General features: G+C 42.0%; 1 long non-coding RNA gene across 1 annotated transcript; it reads left to right on the top strand.

The window, feature by feature from the left end:
* Window positions 1-10,155: 10,155 nt before the first annotated feature.
* Gm39612 lies at window positions 10,156-23,655 on the top strand. The gene is made up of 3 exons (XR_872315.1): window positions 10,156-10,360; window positions 21,242-21,403; window positions 23,218-23,655. It is a non-coding gene; the product is annotated as a predicted gene, 39612 (long non-coding RNA).
* The last annotated feature ends 1,191 nt before the right edge of the window (window positions 23,656-24,846 follow it).

The raw sequence follows: 24,846 nt of genomic DNA, 5'->3' as shown, positions 1-24,846 counted from the left end.
TTAGGTCACCGATGGTGATTCCACCAAAGGTTCTTTTATGTTGACAATAGATTTTGCTATCATAGTTTTTTTTGTTATTCCGATGAATTTGCAAATTGCCCTTTCTAACTCTGTGAAGAATTGAGCTTGAATTTAGATAGGGATTGCATTGAATCTGTAGATTGCTTTTGGCAAGAGATTTTTACTATATTAATCCTGCCTATCCATGAGCACGGGAGGTCTTTCCATCTTCTGAGATCTTCTTCGATTTCATTCTTCAGAGCCTTGAAGTTCTTTTTTTGTTTTTGTTTTTTTTGAGACAGGGTTTCTCTGTATAGCTCTGGCTGTCCTGGAACTCACTCTGTAGACCAGGCTGGCCTTGAACTCAGAAATTCACCTGCCTCTGCCTCCAAAGTGCTGGGATTAAAGGTGTGCGCCACCACGCCCAGCTTGGAGCCTTGAAGTTCTTATCACAGATCTTTCACTTGCTTAGTTAGAGTCACACCAAGGCATTTTATATTATTTGTGATTATTCTGAAGGGTGTTGTTTCCCTAATTTCTTTCTCATCCTGTTTATTCTTTGTGTAGAGAAAGGCCACTAATTTGTTTGAGTTAATTTTATATCCAGCTACTTCACTGAAGTTGTTCATCAGGTTTAGGAGTTCTTTGGTGGAATTTTTGGGGACTCATATATACTATCATATTATCTGCAAGTAGTAATATTTTGACTTCTTCCTTTCCAATTTGTATCTCTTTGATCTCCTTTTGTCTAATTGCTCTAGCTAGGACTTCGAGTACTATATTGAATAGGTAGGGAGAAAATGGGCAGCTTTGTCTAGACCCTGATTTTAGTGGGATTGCTCCAAGTTTCTCTCCATTTAGTTTGATGTTGGCTACTGGTTTGCTGTATATTGCTTTTATTAAGTTTAGGTATAGGCCTTGAATTCCTGATCTTTCCAAGACTTTTATCATGAATAGATGTTGGGTTTTGTCAAATGCTTTCTCAGCATCTAAAGAGATGATCATGTGGTTTTTGTCTTTGAGTTTTTCTATACAGTAGATTACGTTGATGGTTTCCTTATATTAAACCATCCCTGCAACATGATGGATGATCGTTTTGATGTGTTCTTAGATTTGGTTTGCGAGAATTCTATTGAGTATTTTTGCATTGATATTCATAAGGGAAATTGGTCTGAAGTTCTCTTTCTTTGTTGGGTCTTTATGTGGCTCAAGTATCAGAGTAATTCTCGCTTCATAGAATGAATTGGGTAGAGTACCTTCTGTTTCTATTTTGTGGAATAGTTTGAGGAGTATTATAATTTGAAGGTCTGATAGAACTCTGCACTAAAGTCCTCTTTGAAGGTCTGATAGAACTCTGCACTAAACCCATCTGGTCCTGGGCTATTAATGACTGCTTCTATTTCTTTAGTGGATATGGGTCTGTTTATGTTGTTAATCTGATCCAGATCTAACTTTGGTACCTGGTATCGGTCTAGAAAATTGTCCATTTCATCCAGGTTTTCCAGTTTTGTTGAGTATAGACTTTTGTAGTAGGATCTAATGATACTTTGGATTTCCTCAGGTTTTGTTTTTATGTCTCCCTTTTCATTTCTGATTTTTTTTTTAAATTAGTATACTGTCCCTGTGCCCTCTAGTTAGTCTGGCTAAGGGTTTATCTATCTTGATTTTCTAAAAAAGAAAAAAAAAAACAGCTCCTGATTTGGTTGATTCTTTGTATAGTTCTTTTTGTTTCTACTTGGTTGATTTCAGCCCTGGGTTTGATTATTTCACTCCTCTTGGGTGAATTTGCTTCCTTTTGTTCTAGATCTTTTAGGTGTGCTGTCAAGCTGCTAGTGTGTGCTCTCTCTAGTTTCTTTTTGGCAGCACTCAGAACTATGACTTTTCCTCTTGGAACTGCTTTCATTGTGTTTCATAAGTTTGGGTATGTTGTGGCTTCATTTTCATTAAACTCCAAAAAGTCTTTAATTTCTTTCTTTAATTCTTCCTTGACAAAGTTATCATTGAGTAGAGTGTTGTTCAGCTTCCACATCAACATTGGCTTTCTATTATTTAAGTTGTTATTGAAGATCAGCCTTAGTTCGTGGTGGTCTGATAGGATGCATGGGATAATTTCAATATTTTTGTATCTGTTGAGGCCTGTTTTGTGACCAATTATATGGTCAATTTTAGAGAAGGTACCATGAGATGCCGAGAAGAATCCTTTTGTTTTAGGATAAAATGTTCTGTAGACATCTGTTAAATCCATTTGTTTCATAACTTCTGTTAGTTTTACTATGCCTCTGCTTAGTTTCTGTTTCCAGAATCACTCCATTGATGAGAGTGGGGTGTTAAAGTCTTCCACTATTATTGTGTGTGGTGCAATGTGTGCTTTGAGCTTTACTAAAGTTTCTTTAATGAATGTGACTGCCCTTGCATTTGGAGCATAGGTATTCAGAATTGAGAGTTCATCTTGGAAGATTTTACCTTTGATGAGTATGAAGTGCCCCTCCTTGTCTCTTTTGATAACTGGGTTGGAAGTCGATTTTATTCAACATTAGAATGGCTACTCCAGCTTGTTTCTTCGGACCGTTTGCTTGGAAAATTGTTTTCTAGCCTTTTACTCTGAGGTAGTGTCTGTCTTTGTCCCTGAGGTAGGTTTCCTGTATGCAGCAAAATGTTGGGTCCTGTTTATGTAGCTGGTCTGTTGGTCTATGTCTTGTTATTGGGGAATTGAGTCCATTGATATTAAGAGATATTAAGGAAAAGTAATTGTTACTTCCTGTTATTTTTGTTGTTAGAGTTGGGATTCTGTTCTTGTGGCTATCTTCTTTTAGGTTTGTTGAAGAATTACTTTCTTGCTTTTTCTAGGGTGTAATTTCCATCCTTGTTTTGGAGTTTTCCCTTTATTACCCTTTGAAGAGCTGGATTCATGGAACGATATTGTGTGAATTTGGTTTTGTCATGGAATACTTTGGTTTCTCCATCTATGGTAATTGACAGTTTTGCTGGGTATGGTAGCCTGGACTAGCATTTGTGTTCTCCTAGGGTCTGTATAACATCTGTCCAGGATCTTCTGGCTTTCATAGTCTCTGGTGAGAAGTCAGGTGTAATTCTGAAAGGTCTGCCATTATATGTTAATTGACCTTTTCCCCTTACTGCTTTTAATATTCTATCCTTATTTAGTGCATTTGTTGTTCTGATTATTATGTGTTGGGAGGAATTTCTTATCTGGTCCAGTCTATTTGGAGTTCTGTAGGCTTCTTGTATGTTCATAGGCATCTCTCTCTTTAGGTTAGGGAAATTTTCTTGTATAATTTTGTTGAAGATATTTACTGGCCCTTTAAGTTGAAAGTCTTCATTCTCATCTATACTTATTATCCTTAGGTTGTTCTTCTCATTGTGTCCTGGATTCCCTGGATGTTTTGAGTTAGGTTCTTTTTGCATTTTGCATTTTCTTTGATTGTTGTGACCATGTTTTCTATGGCATCTTCTGTACCTGAGATTCTCTCTTCCATCTCTTGTATTCTGTTATTGATGCTCGCATCTATGGTTCCTGATTTCTTTCCTAGGATTTCCATCTCCAGAGCTATCTCCCACTGTGATTTCTTTATTGTTTTTACTTCCATTTTTAGATCCTGGATGGTTTTGTTCAATTCTTTCACCTGTTTGGTAGTGTTTTCCTATAACTCGTTAAGGGATTTTTGTGTTTCCTCTTTAAGGGCTTCTAGCTGCTTACCTGTGTTTTCCTGTATTTCTTTAAGGGAGTTATTTATTTCCTTCTTAAAGTCCTCCATCATCATCATGAGAAGTGACTTTAGATTCATATCTTGTGTTCTTGTGTGATGGTGTATCCAGGATTTGCTATGGTGGGAGAGTTTGGTTCTGATGATGCCAAGTAACCTTGGTATTTGTTGCTTCTGTTCATATACTTGCCTCCTGCCATCTGATTATCTCAAGTGCTTACTGCCCTCAATATATCTGATTGGAGCCTGTCCTTCCTATAATCCAGGTTGATTCAGGACTCCCCAGAGTCCAGCTTTCTCTGGGATCCTGTGATTCTGGGATCCTGTGAACCTGAGATTCTGGGTGTGTCAGAGTTCTTGGCAATCAAGCTACCTCTGAGACACTGAGACCCTGGTGTGACCAAGCTCCTGGTATCCTGGCATCCTAAGATCCTGGGCGTGTTACAGCGCCTGAAAATGGTGTCTCCTCTGGTATGTTCGAAACCAAGGTGTAACAGCACCTATCAGAAGGAACCTGAGCCACTGGTCAGGCAGGGCTCCCTTGTCCTTGCTCCTGCTGTCACAGGCCCATCACAATTGGTTTGGAATAGATGTTGTGTTCCACTCACCAGTGATCCTAAGATCCTGTACATGCTAGGGCACCTCCAGCATGGAGAGTCCTCTGGGGACCGTGGGAATCATCCACTGAGTTCATGCCCAAGATGGCCCAGAGCTGGCGCCGACCTGAAGGAGCTGAATACTAATTAATCAACTGATTATTATCATTTACAGTTATCTATAATCTACTAACAGAGAAAATGGCAATTCTTTACTAATTATCTGTTGCTAGACCTCTTGGCACTTCAATTGCAATATCTCTAAGTGAAGATAATAATGGCCACACACACACTTGGTGATGTAGTTCAGTTATAGAACACTTGTGTGGTTTGCACAAAGCACTGAGTTTGATTTCCTGCAGGGAAGAAAATGACACTGGCTTTATGTAATTATTCATTATGAGAGTAATTTCTCTCCATCCTCTTCCTCTCTGCTTTCCCACCCTTAGACCTCAGCTTTCTCTAATGTGGAACCGCCTCTTCTTGCACTTGGATTATACCTTAAATGATACTTTTCTAGAACCATCTCAGTCCTGGTATCACAAGATAAAGGTCTGTACCTGTGTTCCTGCCATACCTTAATTGTCTTATCCAGCTTTTATCACACAGAATTGTAGATACCAGAGCATAGAGTTTGTGTCTATTGTCCAATTGCAGGGTTCAGTTTTTTTTTTTTTTTTTTTTTTTAAAGATTTATTTATTATTATATGTAAGTACACTGTAGCTGTCTTCAGACACTCCAGAAGAGGGCGCCAGATCTTGTTACGGATGGTTATGAGCCACCATGTGGTTGCTGGGATTTGAACTCTGGACCTTCGGAAGAGCAGTCGGGTGCTCTTACCCACTGAGCCATCTCACCAGCCCCAGGGTTCAGTTTTGATAAACATTGATCGAATTAAAGAATGAGTTGATGAATGGAAGACATAGCTTACTAATGCCAACTGGATCAATGGTGGAAATTCCTTCAACCATATCAGTGGGGCAGGTATGAAACTATACTTACCCTCAAAAGGATATCTGCCTTTAGAAACATAGGTATTGGGCCCAACTGTTACATACTTCTCTTTTAAAAATAATGACATTTAATGACAACAGCTCAAAAACTAGTTTCTTTTTAACTGCATTTCTATATATACAGTAGTAACATGTATCAGGATAATAATACCAAGAAGTTTCTTTAGGTGTCTTTTCTCCTTCTTCTCCTTCTCCTCCTTCTCCTTCTGATTTAGCCGAGCACAAACAGGAAGGGGAAACAGGAACTGAATCCCCTAGCACATAGTCATGTGCTTCTGTTTCTCAGAGCCTTGGTTACAGTGAAGAGGTAAATGACATTTAGATATAAAGCTAGTGACTTCAAATCTCAGTCCCTGGTGAAATAGGGTATTTCCATGAGGTGATCACTGCTCTAAATATGTCAATAATTGTCGTCCTTCTGCTGAACAGAGAGCTCCAGCACAAAGGACTTTCCCTAGGAGTCCTGGCTCAGCCATTTCCCCGCCCCTGGGTAGTGTTTAATGCATGGTATTTGTGAGATGCTCAAAATTAACTTGTCCTCTGCAAGGCATCATTCCAAGGCATAATGGAAGAGAGTCATGATATCCATCCAGAGGGACCAAGGCACACAGACAAATCTCACCAGAGGCATAGAGTTATATAAGAGAGCTAGACCACATTCACCAAAGATGACTGGACATGCCAAGAACCAGCAGAGAATGAAAGAGGTGGGCAGAGTGGAGTTCTCTTCAGTGCAACAGGGGAGCCAAGGAAAATGAGGCAGGAGATTGTCAGTGATGGAGGGTAGGGAGAATTCATTTGTAAGAAGGAAAAGAGGCAAAAGGATAGGGTTAATGTGTATGTCAGGAGGTGGAGGGTTGCCAAAAGAAGAAACAAATCAGGATGGAGGGGTAAACTTAGGGAAGATAGAAGTTTTCTTTCCTCCAAGGGTATAGACAGATTTTAGGAGGAGAAGTGTCAGGAGTTCCTCTTGGAGATGGACATGCTGGGACAACTGTCCACACTTAGGCTTGGAGGAAGTTAGAGGCTTTGTGGGGCTCTGGCTTCAGCATCTGTAGAACACAGTTGATGGTACTGGCCTAGAAAATGAAGTGTATATATCACACTGGACTGGTGCTTATGGCTGTAACATCATTGATAGCAATGAGAATTACTATTGTTACTAAGGAAAGCAAAAACCAAGGGATCTACAGGAGGTAAATGGGGAGAAGATGGTTTAGGGCCTGGAGGATGCTGGCTACCAAAGGACTGTGAAGGAGAGAATCAGAAGGTGACTAGAGGGGAAGCTAAGAACAATGAAAAAGACTAGCTAGGGCCAGAGAGCAGGGAAGGTGGGGCCCACCATTCCATCAACAGCTTATCAGTACTCAAACCTCTGAAGGGAATGGTTGATTGCTTTAGTTCTAGAGACACTGATGGAGGACCCTGTTATTCAAAGACTGCTGCCAAGCATAGGGGCATATTACTCATGAAGGAAGAGCCAGCTACATGATGATCGATGGTTTATATGGGATTCTCCAGTGCAGAATACCTTGAGACTGCCATCATGCCCTGCCTGCTGATCCTTTCACTTGATGACTTGCGTGGTCAGCTGATCTGCAGTGAAAGGGGGTATCTTAGAACGGAGACACTCAACCTCAGTGCTTTGGCACAGAAGCCAAATAATCACTTGCTGGAAGGGCCTGTCCTGGATATTATGGGCTATTTAACAGCATCTCTGACCTTTGTATACTAAATGCCAATAACAGACCTAACACTCTCATCTAGCTATGACCCTTGACACTGCTCCAAGTTAGAGTCACTAATCTGGAAGGACAGTATAATCCTCAGTGAGAAACAGACAGTGTCTACATTTCATCAGTACTTTTCACCCTTCTGTGACCATGTCCCCTCCTGCTAGCTCTCCAAGGACCTGCTTCCTCATTACCAAACCCCACAGTTTCATCACCTAACAGGCAAAGCAGATCAAAAGGGTTGCAAAAATCTTGAAGATAGAGAAGCAGAGATGGAGAGGTATTTCATCTAAGAGCGGCTCCCAGTTCATGTTGCCTAAAATCTACGAAACTTTGGAAGCCATTCTGGTGACTAATAATGCAGAATTATAAATATGAAACTAGTAAGGCCCTCTGGAGGCTATGGAGGGGCTGAGACTAAGCGAGGTTCATATGATTTCCCACAATCTTGCTTATTATATATTCCTCTTGTGAGCCTGGCTCTTAGTGCATTTGTCCAGCCATACCTCAACTCTCCTGCCTGGATAATCCCACAAGTGGCAGCCAACCCTGGTTGGTTTCTCCTATCAGCAGCAACTTAAGACTCTAGCCCTTTTGTTTCTTTTTCACACAGGTTGTTGAAGATGAAACCATACCTCTTTCTGGAAAAGACATAAAGCAGGCCTCAGACTATAAAAGAAACCATCTCATCTGAATTTCTCAGGCCATTTGGAAAATGAAATTGTTGAACTTGTTAAAATAGCCCTTCTTCGTGTTCTTGTGACTTACTAAAAATGACCACAAACATATTCTATCATTCCATTTTGGTTTTGGGCAGAGTTTCTTCTGAACTCAGTTTCACTGAGAACTTTAATGGCATTTTTCCCTCACTTCCTTTTTTCTCTCTGACGCCTTCTGAACTGAGGCTAAGGGACATGTCACTATCTGCCTAACAGCTTCTCTTTTTGACAGGAACAGTTAAGACTCAGTGACTGAATAATGACAATTAATGATAATTAATGATAATTAATCATGCTTTCCTTTCAAAGCTCTATAATCATTAATGTGTCAAATTCTGTGGTGAGTGTAACATATTCAAGACTTAGGCAAGACAGCAGTAAATAAGATCCTCTTTACATCCCAAGGAGGCTTTTCTGTGGGAAGGAAAGACAGACCCACACATATAAATAACAAGAATCACTGTGATGGTGACAATGATCATTACCATGTCATTACACTGTGAGCACTTACAGACTTGAACTCACCAACTATGATTCAGACTGTGTTCTGAAATGACAGATCACATACAATGTCATTCAAGATCATTGGATGCCACACCATGCCAGTGTGGGCACAGCCAAGGTGTCATGAGCAGATCGCATTTGAACTGAGCCTTTAGGATCACTATGCTTCAAATAGTCTGAGGTGAATTACAGTACATGCACTGATATTATTATTTTATTTTGTTATTTTGTGTGTGTGTGTGTTTGTCTCTGTCTCTCTGTGCCTGTGTGTCTATCTGCATGCACACACATGCACAGCATGTGCATACACATACACATGTAGAGGTCAGAGGACAGATTTCAGGACTCAAGTTCTCTCCTTCCATGTTGTTTTGAGTGTTGTTTCTCTTGTTTCTGCCAAGCTACATATTCCTGGCTAGCTGACCTGTTATCTAAGTAACTCTCCTGTCTCCATCTCCAATTTTGCCATAAGAGTATTAGGATTACAGGTTGTAGAGATGGCTCAGTGGTTAAGAGCACTGACTGCTCTTCCAGAGGTCCTGAGTTCGATTCCCAGCAACCACATGGTGGCTCACAACCATCTGCAATGGGATCCAATCCCTTCTTGTGTGTCTGAAGACAGCTACAGTGTACTCATATACATAGAATAAATACATCATTAAGATAAAAGAAAAGAAATTTTTAAAAAGTATTGAGATTAAAGATTTATACCACAGCATCCAGTTTTGGCTTGTTTGTATGTTGGTGGTGGTGGTGGTGGTAGAGGTAGTGGTAGTTGTGGTTTTGTGTGTATGTGTGTGTTTGGTTTGGGTTTTTGGAAACATGGATTCCAGGGACCAGGCTCTGGCCATCAGGCTTACACACAGAGGGATCAGGCTCAGGCCATCAGGCTAACACACAGAGTGAAACCTTTACTCGTGGAGCCATCTTGCCAGTGTCACAAGCATTTCCTTCTTATTAGTTCTGATCAGGTTCAGGACCTGAGCTTGGCTTACTGACTATCTCAAGTTAAAGGAATTTGAGAGGGTAACAGAATCAGGCAGATGACTCTCACCTGCCCTGAAGCAGGTCCTATTCTCTCAACACAGACTGACCTCTTCACACCCAAAGGAAGGAAACAGTTTTATTTTTGCAGATGCAGGTAAGGCCGGGCGTGGTGGCGCACGCCTTTAATCCCAGCACTCGGGAGGCAGAGGCAGGCCAATTTCTGAGTTCGAGGCCAGCCTGGTCTACAAAGTGAGCTCCAGGACAGCCAGGGCTATACAGAGAAACCCTGTCTCGAAAAAACCAAAAAAAAAAAAAAAAAAAAAAAAAATTGAGACACACATGAGCTTTTTAGTTCCTCCAGTTCACTATGCCATTTATCCAATTACATTTTTTCCTTACTGTCCATTCTCCAGTTAGGAAAAAATGGCTTAGAACATCCCTCATGAACATGAATAGTGGTTCTTCTTGGGCTTTGTATAAAGGCTGGGAGCCATAGAATTTAAGATGAAACAAACCAAGATGGGTCTTCTGAGAAGGTAGGTAGCAAGCTAAAACAGAAAAGAGATCCATTGCCTTAGATAATGAAGATAAGAGTAGCTAACAGTTTTTGACATTTTTCTCTGTACACTAAACTAAGGTTTAATGCACATTATCTTACTGGGTATCTTACTGGGCAAAAGAGTTGGTATTTGAGGTATAGTGCAGAAGCCAGCTCTGTGTGTGTGCTGAGAGGGAGTGTCATGTCTTCTACAGACTGCTGTGGTTGGCAGAAATACCTGCATGTGCAGCCAAAGTGTCTTGCAGGAAACACCCTTATATCTGGACAAGTAGTCACTAGAGACCAGAGTTCTGCCTCACACAACCTACAGGAAACAACCAAGAGAATGTGAGGGGAGGTGCTAACCGTTGTCTCTCTCAACCACAGAAGAGCCTGCACATGAGGCAGTGTATCAGCCCTGGAACATAGCAGAGCCCCTGGACACCTGGGACTTATTCCTGAGCAACAGATAAACATTATCTGGAGAGACATCTGGACAAAGGCATTTCTAAAGTGTCCCCAGGCAGAATGAGAACAACTGGTCAAGGTTTGATCTGGGACAATATGAAGGGGAGACAAAACACAAAGTAAACAAAACAAGTGTCCCTTAAGTTTGGATATGTTGTGCCCTTGTTTTCATTGAATTCTAGAAAGTCTTTAATTTCTTTCCTTCTTTCTTTCTTTCTTTCTTTCTTTCTTTCTTTCTTTCTTTCTTTCTTTCTTTCTTTCTTTCTTTCTTCCCTGATCAGTAATCATTGAATAAAGAGTTGCTCAGTTTCCATGAGTATGTAAGCTTTCTGTTGTTTCTATTGTTGTTAAAGTCCAGATTTAATCCACAGTGATCTTATAAGATTCATGGGGGTTATTTCAATATTTTGTATCTGTTGAGGTTTGCTTTATGACTAATTATATGGTCAATTTTGGAGAAGGTTCTGTGAAGAGGAGCTGAGAAGAAGGTATATTCTTTTGTGCTTGGGTGAAATGTTCTGTAGATATGTTAAGTCCACTTGAGTCATAATCTATATTAGTTTTATTATTTCTCTGTTTAGCTTTTGTCTCAATTACTTGTCCATTGGTGAGAGTAGGGTGTTGAGGTCTCACACTGTTAATGTGTAGGGTTCAATGTGTGATTTAAGCTTAAATAATGTTTGTTTTATGAATGTGTGTGCCCTTGCATTTAGGGCATTATGTTCAGAATTGAGATTTCCTCTTAGTGGATTTTTCCTTTGATGAGTATGAAGTGTCCTTCCATGTCTCTTTTGATTACTTTCAGTTGAAAGTCTATTTTATTAGATATTAGAATGGCTTGCTTCTTGGGTCCATTTATTTGGAAAAGCTTTTTACAGACCTTTATATTGAGATAATGACTATCTTTGTTGCTGAGATGTGTTTCTTGTTTACAGCAGAATGAATTCTGTTTACTCATCCATTCTGTTAGCCTGTGTCTTTTTATTAGAGGACTCAGTCCATTGATATTGAGAGATATTAATGATCAATGATTACTTCCTGTTATTTTGATGTTGATGGTGTTTGAGTGTGTGTGTTTACATTTCTCTTCTATTGGTTTTAATGGTGTGAAATTATTTATTTCTTCTGTTTTCTTGAGTGTAGTTAGCCTCATTGGGTTGGAGTTTTCCTTCTAGAATACTGTGTAGGGCTGGGTCAGTGTAAAGATGTTGTTTGAATGTGGTTTTATCATGGAATATCTTGGTTTCTCCATCTATGGTGATTAAAAAGTTTGCTGGATATAGTAGTTTGGGCTGACAGCTGTGGTCTCTTAGGGTCTGTATGACCTCTCCTCAGGCCCTTCTAGCTTCTAAAGTATCAGGTGAGAAGTCTGGTGTAATTCTGATAGGCCTGCCTTTATATGTTACTCGGCCTTTTCACCTTGCTGCTTTTATAATTCTTTCTTTGTTCTGTATATTTAGTGTTTTGATTATTGTGTGGGATGGGGAACTTCTTTTCTGGTCCAACCTGTTTGGTGTTCTGTAGACTTCTTGCCTGTTTCTAGACATCTTTCTTTCACTTAGGGAATTTTTCTTCTATTATTTTGATGAAGCTATTTTCTGGGACTTTGATCTGGGAATTTCCTCCTCCTCCTCCCCCTCCCCCCCCTCCTCCTCCTTTCCCTTCTCCTCCTCTGTTATCATCGTTGTCATTGTCATCATCATCACTCTCGTCATTGTTGTCATCATCTTCTGTTCCTATTATTCTTTTTTTTGTGTTTTTCTTTCTTTCTTTTTTTATTTATTAATTTATTTTTTTACACTCCATATTTTATCCCTCCCCATCCACCACCCGACTGTTCCATATCCCATACTTCCTCCCCACCCCCTACCTCACCTGGCCTCTAAACTCCAGTCTCTTGAGGGTTATGTGCATTTTCTCTGAATGAACACAGACCTGGCAGACCTCTACTGTATGTGTTTTGGGGGTTTCATATCAGCTGGTGTATGCTGTCTGTTTGGTGGTCCAGTGTTTGAGAGATCTCAGGAGTCCAGATTAATTGAGATTGCTGGTTCCCCTACAGAATTGCCCTTCTCCTCAGCTTCTTTCAGCCTTTCCTAATTCAACAACAGTGGTCAGCTGCTTCTGTCCATTGGTTGGGTGCAAATATCTGCATCTGACTCTGTCAGCTGCTTGTTGAGTCTTCCAGAATGCAGTCATGCTAGGTCCCTTTCTATGAGTGCTCCATAGCCTCAGTAATAGTGTCAGGCCTTGGGACCTCCCCTTGAGCTGGATCCCACTTTGAGCCTGTCACTGGACCTTCTTTCCTCAGGATCCTCTCCTTTTCTATCTCTGTTATTCTTTCAGACAGGAACAATTATGGGTCAGAGTTGTGACTGTAGGATGGCAACCCCATCCCTCACTTGATGTCCTGTCTTCCCACTGGAGGTGGGCTCTATAAGTTCCCTCTCCTTACTGTAGGGCATTTCATCTATGGTTCCTCCCTTTAAGTCCTGAGAATCTCTCACTTCCGGGGGTCTCCCCAACCTCCTATCTCCTGAGATTTCCTGTTTCCATTTTTTTCTGCTAGCCCTCAGAGCTTCAGTCCTTTTCCCTCACCCAATACCAGATAAGGTTCCCCTCTCCCCCTCTCCCTCCCACTCCTCTCCCAATCCACTTTCCCTCCCAGCTCCTTCCCTCTCTCCCCTCTTGTGATTGTTTTCTTCTCTCTCCCAAGTGGGACTGAGGCATCCTCACTTTGGCACTTCAGTATGTTGACCTTTTTGAGTTCTGTAGACCTTTTTGAGACTGTATCTTGGATATTCTGTATTTTTTTTTTTTTTTGCTAATATCCTCTTTTTAGTGAGTACATACTATGCATGTCCTTTTGGGTCTGGGTTACCTCACTCAGGATGATATTTTCTAGTTTCATCCATTTGCCTACAAAATTCAGGATGACCTCATTTGTAATAGCTGAGTAGTATTCCATTGTGTAAATGAACCACATTTTCTGTATCCATTCTTCTGACGTGGGACATCTAGGTTGTTTCCAGCTTTGGCTATCACAAATAAGGCCGGTATGAACATAGTGGAACACATGCCCCTCTGGCATGGTGGGGCACCTTTTGGGTATATTCCCAAGAGTGGTATAGCTGGATCTTCAGGTATATCTATTTCCAGTTTTCTGAGGAATCTCCAGATTGATTTCTAGAGTGGTTGTACCAGTTTGCAATCCCACCAGCAGTGGAGGAGTGTTTCTCTTTCTCCACATCCTCTCCAACATGTGTTGCCACCTGAGGTTTTGATCTCAGCCATTCTGATTGGTATAAGGTGGAATCTCAGGGTCATTTTGATTTGCATTTCCCTGATCACTAAGGACTTTGAACATTTCTTTAGGTGCTTCTCAGCCATTCGAGATTCCTCAGTTGTGAATTCTCTGTTTAGTTCTATGCCCCATTTTTTGATTGGGTTGTCTGGTTTTTTGGTGATTAACTTCTTGAGTTCTTTATATATTTTGGATATCAGCCCTCTATCAGATGTGGGGTTAGTGAAGGTTTTTTTTTTTTTTTCCAATCTGTAGGTTGCTGATTTGTCTTATTGACTATGTCCTTTGCCTTACAGAAGTTTTCCAGTTTCATGAGGTTCCATTTATCTATTATTGATCTTAGAGCATGAGCTGTTGGAGTTCTGTTTAGGAAATTTCCCCTGTGCCAATGAGTTCAAACCTCTTTCCCACTTTCTATTCTATTAGATTCAGTGTATCTGGTTTTATGTTAAGGTCCTTGATCCACTTGGACTTGAGCTTTGTACAAGGTGACAGATATGGGTCTATTTTCATTCTTCTACATACAAACAGCCAGTTAGACCAGCACCATTTATTAAGATGCTTTCTTTTTTCCACTGTATATTTTTGGTGTCTTTGTCAACAATCAAGTAAGTGTGTGTGTGTGTGTGTGTGTGTGTGTGTGTTTCTGGGTCTTCAATTCTATTCCATTGATCAACATGTCTGTCTCTGTTCCAGTACCATGCAGTTTTTATCACTATTGTTCTGTCATAAAGCTTGAGGTCAGGAATGGTGATTCCTCCAGCTGTTCTTTTATTGTTAAGAATTGTTCTCACTATTCTGGGTTTTTTGACTTTCCAGATGACTTTGAGAATTGCTCTTTCCATGTCTTTGAAGAATTGTGTTGAGATTTTTATGGGGATTGCATTCAATCTATAGATTGCCTTTGGTGGGATGGCCATTTTTACTATGTTAATTCTACCTATCCATGAGCATGGGTGATCTCTCCATTTTCTGAGATCTTCTTTGATTTCTTTCTTGAGAGACTTGAAGTTATTGTCATATAGGTCTTTCACTTGTTCAGTTAGAGTTACTCCAAGATATTTTATATTATTTGTGGCTATTGTAAAGGGAGTTGTTTCCCTAATTTCTTTCTCAGCCTGTTTATCATTTTTATAAAGGAAAGCTACTGATTATTTGAGTTAATTTCATATCTGTCCACTTTGCTAAAGCTGTTTATCATCTGGAGTAGTTCTCTGGTAGAATTTTGGGGTCCCTGATGTATACTATCATATCACCTGCAAATAGTGATGCCTTTATTTCTTCTTTATCAATTTGTATCCCCTTGATCTCTTTTAGTTGTTTTATTATTATTCTAGCTAACACTTTGAATACTATATTGAATAGATATGGGGAGAATGGGCATCCTTGTCTTGTCCCCTATTTCAGTGAGATTGCTTCAAGTATGTCTGCATTTAATTTGATATTGGCTGTTGGTTTGGAGTAAATTGCTTTTATTATGTTTAGGTATGGGCTTTGAATTCTTGATATCTCCAATACTTTTAACACGAAGTGTTCCTATTATTCTTAGGTATGGTCTTTTCATAGTGTCCCAAATTTCCTGGATGTTTTATGCCATGAAATTTTTAGATTTTGCATTTTCTTCTATCATATCTTCTAAACCAGAGATTCTCTCTTCCTTCTCCTGTATTCTGTTGGTGATGCTAATGTATGTAGTTCCTGTTCTCTTTCCTAGGTTTTCCATCTCCAGGATTACCTCAGTTTGTGTTTTCTGCTTCCATTTCCCTTTTCAGATCTTGGACAGTTTCATTCATATCCTTCACCTGTTAAATTATGTTTTTTCTGTATTTATATTTATTTCCTTCCTCTTTTAATGCTTCTACCTGTTTGAATGTATTTTTCTGTATTTCCTTAAGGGATTTATTCATGTCCTCTTTAAAGGGCTCTACCATCTTTATAAGAATGGATTTAAGATCTTCTTGTGCTTCAGTTTCATTAGAATATCCAGGGTTTGTTGTAGCAGGATAGTGGGACTCTGGTGGTGACATATTGTCCTGGATCTTGTTGATTATGTTTTTTTTTTTAGATTTATTTATTGATTATATGTAAGTACACTGTAGCTGTCTTCAGACACTCCAGAAGAGAGAGTCAGATCTCGTTACGGATGGTTGTGAGCCACCATGTGATTGCTGGGATTTGAACTCCGGACCTTCGGAAGAGCAGTCGGGTGCTCTTACCCACTGAGCCATCTCACCGGCCCTTGATTATGTTCTTAAGCTGTCCTTTAGACATCTGGTTTTCCCTGGTATTGACTGAGTGATCCTGATGGCAGCAGGACTTCTCAGGAAGGGGTTTGGGGGAAGGAGCCATGGGCCAGACAATGAAGGTCAGAGTATCCTACTCAATTGGCTGTGCCTCAGGTAGACCCTGCTTTGCAGGCTGTATCCTAATGAGACCCAGCTGAGGTGGTAGGCAGATCTAACTAGGATGGTAGTCAGGCAGGGTTCCAAGTTGGTTAATTTTCAGGCTCCCAAAGATTTCCACAGGGAGGCAGGATGCTCTCAGGGTCCTGCAAGTCTATGTTGAGCTCAGGAGCAAGGACAGATCTAGATAACAGTTCAGAGGACCACACACCACACCACTCACTTCTGCAGGCTGTCACAGACTGAGAAACAGAATTTATAGAAGAAGAAAACAATTTTGGTTTTTCCCTTTGCTTCTGAAAGTAATATTTAACAGATGGCCATGGTGGCCCCAGGAATCCCTTCCAAATGCTTACTATGCCTTCATGAAAATACAGAGGTAAATAGCAAGTGGGTACTTGGAGAGAGGGCACGCAAGGAAAGGGGAGCAAGTAGACAAGAAAATGAAGGTCAAGAAACCCCCTGGAATACAAGAGCCATAGAAACAAGATTTGCCCTAGTCCCTTTGGGCTCAAGCAAGTCCTGAAGCAGGTTCTTTGACTGACTCTGTTCTTTGGGTCCTATGATCATAGTTTCCTCAAACCCAAAAAGTCCTCTGCCTGGTTGATCACTGTGAGCTTCTTTAAACTTTAAACAGTGCAGTCATTCAAAACTTTCATCACTGGAGCTGGACATGTGGCACAGGGTGCCTTCATAGCAAGTAGCAAGCCCTGTATTCAATCCTCAGTACAACCTAAGCCACAATGCTTATACACACCTGCAACCCCAACACTGAGATGGAGGCAGGAAGATCATGAATTCACCCTCAACTACAAAGAAAGTTCAAGACTAGCCTAGGTGGCATGAGGTCCTGTCTCTAAAAGAGGTGTGTATGTGAGGGGAGGCACAAAGCCCTATGTTTGACCTCAAGTAAATGGGTTTATGGTGATAGAAGCATACTATCCTATCACTGGGAGGCAAGAGGTCAAGGTCACCCTGGGTGACATAATGAATTTGAGACCAGCCCAAGATACATGAATCCCTCAAAAAAAGAGAGAGAGATCGGATAGCTCCATGAGTAAAGTGTTTGCCATTCAAGCAAGAGGACCTGTATTCCACAACAGAACACATGTGAAAAAGCCAGGCATGGTGGTGCACACTTGAACTCTTAGAACTAGAGAAGTAGAGACAGAAAGATCCCTAGGGCTTGCTGGCCAGCCAGTCTAGCCTACTCCACAAGCCCTAGGCAAGTGGAAGACCCTAACTCAAATACACAAAGTTGTGACTGAAGAGATGGCTGTGTAAAAAAAAGAGGACCCAAGCCTTGTTAATAAGTGCCCATATGAAAGCTAGATATGGCTATACACATCTGTAGCCCCAGAATAAGAGGCAGAGGCTGGAAGATCATGTGAGCTTGCCATACAGCTAGCTTAGTCCAAATAATGAGCTTAAGGTATACACACACACACACACACACACACACACACACACACTTACACGTACACTAGGGGTTGGGAGGATAAGGTACTTGGCCCTTCAGGAACCAAAGCCAATGTTGACCTCTGACCTATATACATGACCTACACACACATTTCATCATTTAATAATGTCTTAAAAGGAATATTGCATCTTTTTTCTCCAAGATGCCTATTGATCAATGCTGGTCATAAATGCTGAAGTAGAAAGAGAAGCTCATCAAGATGCTAAGCCTTCATTTTCCAAAGGAGCAGAGGGCTTCAGTCTTCTTGGGAAAGACTGACACCTAGCTAGCTCACTCCAGTTATTTTATTCAAACATTATATAAGGTTAATTGGGACTGGGAAAGGTTACAACTACCAAAGTTATCTTGCCCTTGCTGCCTGAGAGAGCCAACAAAGTAAGAACTCCAGGTTGGCCAGAGGTGTCTTGGACCAAGGTTGGTGTAGCTGCAAGCTCTCGTGTAGCACCAACTGCAGATTCTCAAAGAAACAACATTTCTTCTTAGGGTTAGGGTTAGGGTTCAAACAGTCTTAAAACAAGTTCTCAGCCTCAACTGATTAACCCAAACATAGCAAAGGCTTTGCTGAAACATTTCACTCAAAGGAAGACACAAAAGCTTTACTATACAAATCACTAAAGAAGACAGAGAAACACTCAGACAGTCCACCAGTCTCCAGAGTATAATCTGGGGGAAGTTGAAAGTAGGCTATCAGGAAGCAAAAGAACGCTAAACAGATGAGGTGGGAGGAGCCAGGTCTAGACAAGATCAACATTAGCAGAGGGAAAAACTAGGAAAACCTCTCTTCCTTCATTCTGGGTGCTTACACTAAGTACTAAATGCAGCAGTCAGTAGGAAGTGAGAGCCGGGGCTTGCAGCATGAGACCCTCTGTGAACCACTCTTTGGAAAGTCAGACCAGGCATCACAAGGACCAACAGAATATGGAGAGACTGCAGAAAAGCAGCTTTGAATCAGACTCACAAAGCACTAAGTAGGTGGAAATCGTGATGGAAACAAAGACTGCAGAACCCTGACACAGGCTCCAAGCCTCTGCAGCAATTCCCAAAGTACTGAGTGCTTCTTGGGGTCTGTGCTGGAGTTCCCCTACAGACTGTGCCCTGAGCATCTGAGGCCCCACCCGTAAAGCACAGCTCAGACTACCCTGGTATAGGTAACCTGATAAGAATAGAGCTGTTCACCCATGGAAGGAGTTACAGAGACAAAGTTTGGAGCTGAGAAGAAGGGATGGACCATCTAGAGACTGCCACACCCGGGGATCCATCCCATAGTCAGCCTCCAAATGCAGACACCATTGCATACGCCAGCAAGATTTTGCTGAAAGGACCCTGATATAGCTGTCTCCTGTGAGGCTATGCCAGTGCCTGGCAAACACAGAAGTGGATGCTCACAGTCAGCTATCGGATGGAACACAGGGTCCCCAATGGAGGAGCTAGAGAAAGTACCCAAGGAGCTGAAGGGGTCTGCAACCCTATAGGTGGAACAACAATATGAACTAACCAGTACCCCCAGAGCTCGTGTCTCTAGCTGCATATGTATCAGAAGATGGCCTAGTCTGCCATCATTGGGAAGAGAGGCCCCTTGGTCTTGCAAACTTTATATGCCCCAGTACAGGGGAACACCGGGGCCAAGAAGTGGGGGTGGGTGGGTAGGGGAGCAGTGGGGAGAGGGTTTGGGGGGACTTCGGAATAGCATTTGAAATGTAAGTGAAGAAAATACCTAATAAAAAAATTGAAAGAAAAAAAAAAAAGAATAGAGCTGTCTACCACAGAAGACCGTGCAGCAGAAAAACAGGTTTTTAGGCATGGGGGAGGAGCATGAGAGATCCAATAATTAAGCCAGTGGGTTTTCACATCTTATATCTCCACCCACCTCTTACCCTATGCATTTATTCCTTCTTTATTTACTTTTTAAGGCCTAGAACTAAAGGAAGAGAGGGAGGGAGGGAGGGAGGGAGGGAGGGAGGGAGGGAGGGAGGGAGGGAGGGAGGGAGGGAGGGAGGGAGAAAGGAAGGGAGGGAGGGAGGGAGGGAGGGAGGGAGGGAGGAAGGGAGGAAGGAAGGAAGGAAGGAAGGAAGGAAGGAAGGAAGGAAGGAAGGAAGGAAGGAAGGAAGGAAGGAAGGAAGGAAGGAAGGAAGATCTTTTAAGGAAATAAAATAGCAAAAATTCCCAGATTCCTTACACTTTCATATCAGAATGCTGGCATTCGGATAATCTTTCCTGACCTGTATCTACCTCTCCTCTCCCTCCATGGCTCCCTGACATATCACAGGGCTCTTCTGAACATGCAATGTAGACAGTGTGTAGCTTCAGGTTCACAGCTGTCCCTTGGCCACCCTGGCTTTGAGTGCACACACGGGAGCACAGGATACTCTCCAAAGAACCTACATAATAGATGCAAGAGGAGGGCAGCATGGGACTCAGATTCAGAACATGATCTTAAAGGGTGGGGGTGGGACACTGGGTGAGGGCATGTACACTGGCCCCTAAGAACACCTCACACCATGGAAAAAGATACAGTAGGAACACAGGACCCTCTAAAGGGCAGAGCTCAAGGCAGGGCTCTTCTTGTCTGGGCCTAAGTGCAATGTTTGCCACTGCTAGAGGGTGAAATAAGAGGGTAGAGACGTTCCAAAAGGAGAGAAGGAAAGATTATGTGGACAACATCAGGTGATGCCTGTGCCAAGTCCTGCACAGCCAGAAGTCCAGCCCAGCAGTGAGAAAAGAAGCCTTGGGGCTGAGTTGAGTGGAACTTCACTAAAAGCAAGCCTACCTGATAAGTAAGCCTGCTTCCTGTACACATTTTACTTAGCATGGCATATGCTTGCTCAATGAAACCTTTAACTCTGCAGTTCATGGTACTGTCTGTCGTGTCATTTCATTTGCCATCTGATAGGTTATTTCTCTGCTGGTGGAATGAGCCAATTCAAGACAGAATTTAATATATTAGAGGCATGTTTATTGGAAAGTTGCTCTCAGTAGTTGAGTTCACTGGCCTCAGGAAAGGAGGCCACAGACGTTGCCATGGTGGGGATGGGGTGGGGGTGGAGAAAAAGGGGGTGCATGCAGAAGAGAAGAGGAGAAGGAGGAGGAGAAGGAGGAGAGGGAGAGAGAGGGAGAGAGGAAGAGGAAGAGAGGGAGAGAGAGAGAGAGACCCATTTCTATCCATTTCTATTTCTTGTTCTTCATCCTCAGTTTCTATGGTCAACAGTTGTAATATTTCCTTACATACACGACACAGGGCCAGCCGGGTCCTCTCTCTTCATATCTGGGCATAATAATCCTCTGTGAACCAAGAGACCATTCCTATGCAGAGTTCTATTATGTCTCTTTGAAGCAATCCTGTGCCTACCATGTTGAGGACAGGATCTAGCTGGTTCTGTCCTAGGTTTCACAGGACAATTAGACCACATTATAAGTAAGTTCCATGGGCCATGTAAATAGGCTTATATAAAAATCACCCCATCTTGGACCCCTTACAAGGGAAACACAAATCTCTTTAAAAGTTGTTTTTATCTATAAGTCTCTGTCATGTTTGTGATGTTGTTCAAAGCTTATTGTACCCTAATGTTCTATGTATCTGCATAAATATTTTATGGTAGATAAAGTAATGTATCTGTACTAATTTTTCTCAGACAAAAATCTGTGCTTCTGGCTACCACATATGTTGTAAATTTTTTAAAGAAATATTTAGGTTTACTTATTTTGTTGTCTTACATGCATGAGTGTTTTGCCTACATGTGTATATGGGTACTACATGCATGTTTGTTGTCCTCCAAGGTCATAAGAGGTACTGGATTTCCTAGGACTGGAATTGCAGATGATCGTGAGCTACCAATGAGGATGGTGGTACTTGAACCTGGGTCCTCTGGAAGAGCAGACTCACTCTTAGCTGCTCAGCCACCTCTCCAAGTCCCATACGCTGGTTCTTTCATATTGCAGGTATTTCTTCCCATCATTTTCCAATAATAAAAAGCATTATTAATTTGTCATCTCAGCACTCATTGGAATCAGAAAACATGGGGAGATTGTCATTAACTTAAAAAAAATTTTTTGCTGTTTTTTCTTTTTCAACAGGTTCTTTCTATGTAGCCCTGGCTGTCTCATAACTTACTCTATAGACCAGGCTAGCCCTAAACTCATCAATCCACCTGACTCTGCCTCCAGAGTGCTGGGATTAAAGGTGTGCGTCACTACTGCCTGGCTAAAATTGTCTTTGTTTATATTCATGTATATTTTATTTTCTGAAACAGGATCTTACTACATAGCCCTAGCAAGCTTAGAATTTCCCTATGTAGACCAGGCTAGCCTAGAACTTGCACCCATTCTCCTGCTCTGCCTCTTGAGCACTTTAATGATAGTCAGGTGTCACAATCCCCAGCTTTACGATAGTGCAAGTATTTTTATTTATTGGATTAATGTTACAGAAAGCAAAAATCATTACATAGGAAAGCAAATGCAAAGAGATCAAGTCCTTAAAAGAATTATCCATTAATTTCTTCCAAGTCCACTTATTTTGGTTTTTCCAGAAATGTGTGCATGAAATAAATGGGTAAGAAACTAGTAAAAATTGTTGTATTGATTTGTGGGTAGAGTACTTACTTAGTATGGACCAGGCTCTGGGGTATCTGCAGACTATTAAAAGCTAAGGTAGTATTAGCACGGGGAAGCTTATCATTAAGAAAGTCACTGTGTGCTTTCTTATAAAGCCTGTCTGGAGGCCATTGGAGGGTATGGACCCAGGATAAGAAGAGAAAGGCAAAACCACAGGGCCCAGGGCTACTCCGCTAGCCTGAGACCATAGCTGCTACCTTTGACACACACACACACCCATGAACTGAAGAGACAAGTTCCTTCCTGGTTTGGTGGCACCCACACTTGGGAAGCAGAGGCAGGAGGATCTCTATGGGTTCAAGTCCAGTCTGGTTTACATTGTGAGTTCCAGGACAGCCAGGGCTACATAAAGAGACTTGTCAAATAACAGCAACAAGAACAACAATATAAAACCCCATCCTGCTTCTAGGAAGCTTAGGAGCTAGACCCATCAAAGTGAGAGTTCGGGCCTTGGGGTTCTGGCCATTTTCACCAGAATAGGATCTAGACTCTTGGTCAATATATGGTAAAATAATCAGGGGCTGCCAAAAAAACAAACATACAAAAAACCAACCAACCAACCAACAAAACCAAAGCAACTTCAGAAGCACAGAAGAAAAACTCTTTCTGCCCTTTAGATCCAGGAACCTTCAGCTTTGCAGATGACTGTGATCTACTGTGTACCCTCTCTCCCACCTTTGGTATATCACAGTGTTTCCTGTGTAGAGCTTCCTGAACTCAGGCTGTGTCTCTGCGCAGCTCTCAGTGACCTGCTCTAGTCACCAACGGAGCTCCATACCCTGGGCACGTGGCCTGGGCTCCATCCCCTGCCACAGACACCATCAGTCCTTCTCATAGGATTTCAGCCCTTCAGTAGCTGACTCTCTGCCCTGCCAGTGACTTCCCTGAAGCCCAGCCCCCTCTCCTATCCTTCAATAAGATCATCAGGAGTTGCAGGTAGCTAAATCTAAGCAACAAGGTTGTTCCTCCATAATGGTCCACTCAGGCGACTTGCCCCTGCCTGCTCTGAGTACTTTCCCACTGGCCACTGTGACACCATAGGCTGAGAGCTCTCCTCCTACCCTATGGCCTTTCTTTCACTTCCTCCTTGAAACCACGTCACTCAAGCCACAGCCCTGACTTTTCCTCTCTTTCCTTTCTAGGTGGTCCTGATCTCAACAATCGTTCCCACAGCAGGAGGTGGTGATGTCTCTGCCTTCACACCTGCCCCACATCTGTCCTGACAATTCTCTTCCAGTCATTTGCCACTCTTCTCTGACAGCAAAGCACTTGAACTGACTGGGAGGTTGGGGGGCCACATTAGCTTCAGGGAACCCACACACACTTCTGGGTCTGGCCACTAGACTAGCTCCGCCTCTGTTGGTGGGGTACACAGCTAGGGTGGGGAGATTTGACTTGGAGAGGGGAGTTACTAGCACACCCAAGGGTAGCTGCACACTCCCAGCTGTATTTTCCAATTCATTTCTATCAGTAATAAGTTTGATTTATGGATTACTCATGGTGTTTTCACTCTATCTTTCCATTGATTCCAAATTAGCAAAGGGCAGAGGGTTTAGACCTCAACCATTCCATGCAGCCCAAACCCCACACAGAGCCCACAAACCAGGAGTGCATGAGGAACAGGCAGAAGGACACAGCTTTGGAGACCTGACATATACCAAGAAAGATAGATGTTTCTGGGTGTCTATACATCTAAACACAGAACATTTAAATGAGACTTGTGTTATAGTTTTGGCAAACCCAGGCCTCTGCAACCTTAATCTATACAAGATGCACAGACGTTAGCAATAGACAGATCTAAGCCAAATATGGGGATAAGTCATCAGACCACTTAAAGTGTCCATGAACAACTTCCTTAGGCACTCTAAGTTGGGATAAATTTTTGCTGTTCCTACCATGTTTCCAGGCAGGAAAAGGAAAAGCAAACTCTGTGTCGGTTAGAGCTGTGGGTCTCTAATTCTAATATGCACAAAAATGACTACTAATTAACATGCTGTTTTCTGGGCTTCTATTTTATTCAGTAATACTTTTTTATTTCGAACAAATTCCCAGGTACTGCTGGTACTGTAGGTCTGAAGGCCACTTGAGAACCATAGGGCTAGCTAGCATTTCCAGCCTCAGGCACACCAAACCAACTGCCTCATATTTCCTTCTGTTTGCATTATGCTGAACTCAGTCTGGTTTTAAAGCCAAGAAGAAAACCATGGAGGAGTCAACCTGGTTCCATAGGACTCACTTACAAACACCTAGAATTACCCTCAAACCCAGCACTTAGATGGAACCATTAAAAGATCTACCTTTTAAGCCTAGTCATAATTTTGATCAGAAACTCGGAGTTCAGCTGCAGAGTGCAGGAAACTTGATTTTCCAGGCCGCAGGCCGTTCTTTCAACTTCATGAAATAGTGAATGCAAACACTGTAAGAGAATAGGAATACACCAGGAGCATGCCGTCTCTAGGAATCAAGGAGCAGGTGGATGGCTGTAAAAACTTTGAGTTTGGGGTCAGAATGAGTGGTTGGAGAAAGAGAAATAAACATGTAAGGCTGATAATGGTGAGAGGAGGCCAGAAGATGGAATCTGGGGTTCAACAAAGGATACACCTTGCTTGTTCGTAGCTAGTGCTAATTCTGATTGGCTGATCCTGGGTCTTACTGACACTAGAGAGAACTGTTTATTTAAGGGAAAGGTGGCAGCACCCGCTAGAATCCCAGCACTTAGGAGGTAGGAGGATCATGAGTTCAATGCATTCCTGGAGACAGGGTGAGCCCTG

Source organism: Mus musculus, chromosome 11, assembly GCF_000001635.26.
Source record: "Mus musculus strain C57BL/6J chromosome 11, GRCm38.p6 C57BL/6J".
In the NCBI taxonomy this organism is placed as follows: Eukaryota; Metazoa; Chordata; class Mammalia; order Rodentia; family Muridae; genus Mus; species Mus musculus.
The sequence above is the reverse complement of the archived record's forward strand: the minus strand, read 5'-3'. Positions and strand labels throughout refer to the sequence as shown.